At 44.3% G+C, this 1,552-nt stretch overlaps 1 non-coding gene across 1 annotated transcript; it reads left to right on the top strand.

Moving 5' to 3' along the window:
• The first annotated feature begins 711 nt into the window (after nucleotides 1-711).
• On the top strand, nucleotides 712-818 carry LOC141675582 (small nucleolar RNA R71). Its single transcript, XR_012556227.1, has one exon. It is a non-coding gene; the product is annotated as a small nucleolar RNA R71 (small nucleolar RNA).
• The last annotated feature ends 734 nt before the right edge of the window (nucleotides 819-1,552 follow it).

Raw genomic sequence — 1,552 nt, 5'->3', positions numbered from 1 at the left:
GTGTCACTGGGAAGAGTGCCAGGTTAACGATTGAGCACTGTATTGGCTAATTGACCGATTTGATTTTCCAAGGTCTTGATAGAAACCGCCTGACTCTTGCACAACAGCTTAAGTTCCTCAAAATCAGCACTAGTAGGTGCAGCTGCACTTCCCTGTTGAGGATATGATTGCCTTGTAGCTTACTGTTGTGGTTGCTGGAATCCAGGTGGGTTAAACTATTTACTTACTCCTTGCTGATATGGTGGCTGAATAGCATTCTGATTATTTCCCCAGCTGAAATTTGGATGATTTCTGTTGTTAGGATGATAGGTCGCTGGCACAGGCTGCTGTTGTCGCTGATAATTATTCACATACTGAACAGATTCGTTGACAAGAGAACACTGATCCGTAGCATGAGAACCTGCACAAAGCTCACAAACCATAGCTATTTGATTAACTCCATACGTAGCCAAAGAATCAACCTTCATTGATAGCGCTTGGAGCTGGGCTGCAATAGCGGTGGCTACATCAACTTCCAGAATACCTGCTACCTTGCCTGACGTCATCCTCTGAGTTGGGTTTTGATGCTCATTTGCAGCCATCGTCTCGATAAGATTATATGCCTCAGTATAGCTTTTAGCCCATAAGGCGCCTCCAGCTGCTGCATCGAGCATGGGCCGAGATTGGGCCCCCAAACCATTATAAAAACCAGTGATTACCATCCAATCCGGCATTCCATGATGTGGACATTTTCTCAACATTTCCTTGTAGCGTTCCCAAGCCTCGCACATAGATTCTGTAGGTTGCTGCGCAAACTGAGTAAGAGCACTCCTCATAGCAGCAGTCTTTGCCATTGGATAAAACTTCATCAGAAACTTTTGCGCAAGATCTTGCCACGTAGTGATGGACCCAGCTGGTTCAGAATGTAACCAGTCTTTAGCTTTATCCCTCAGTGAGAATGGGAAAAGCCTCAACTTGATAGCCTCATCAGTCACGCCATTATACTTAAAAGTGCTGCAAATCTCGACAAAATTCCTTATGTGCATGTTGGGGTCTTCAGTTGCCGCTCCTCCAAAGGAAACAGAATTCTGCACCATCTGAATAGTGCCCGGCTTGATTTCAAAGGTGTTTGCTTGAATAGCCGGATGAAGGATGCTTGACTGAATGTCATCAATTTTAGGCCGAGAAAAATCCATAAGAGCTGGACCAGCTTGAACAATACGATCTCCCATGTTTACTGGTTCTTTCTGCTCAGTTCCTGAATCCGAATCCTCAAAATCTAACTTCTCCGGAGTATCAAGAACTTCGTCTTTCTCCTCAACTGTATCTAAGGTCCTCTTGCGAGCACGAGAACGAGTTTGCATAAACGCTTGCTAAAGTACCTGAAACACAACCGAAAAGAGTAATTAACTACTACGTCCTAATCACTGAGTCCTAATGACCAATGATGGTAAGTATATAAACTAAACAAATACGCCGAGTCCCCGGCAGCGGCGCCAAAAACTTGTTAGGGCGTAATCACGCACTAATATTCACGCAAGTATATGCGTTCGCAAGTAATATAGAATACTTT

The sequence above is a fragment of the Apium graveolens genome, chromosome 7, assembly GCF_009905375.1.
Source record: "Apium graveolens cultivar Ventura chromosome 7, ASM990537v1, whole genome shotgun sequence".
Lineage (NCBI taxonomy): Eukaryota > Viridiplantae > Streptophyta > Magnoliopsida > Apiales > Apiaceae > Apium > Apium graveolens.
This window is presented reverse-complemented; position numbering and strand designations above follow the sequence as displayed.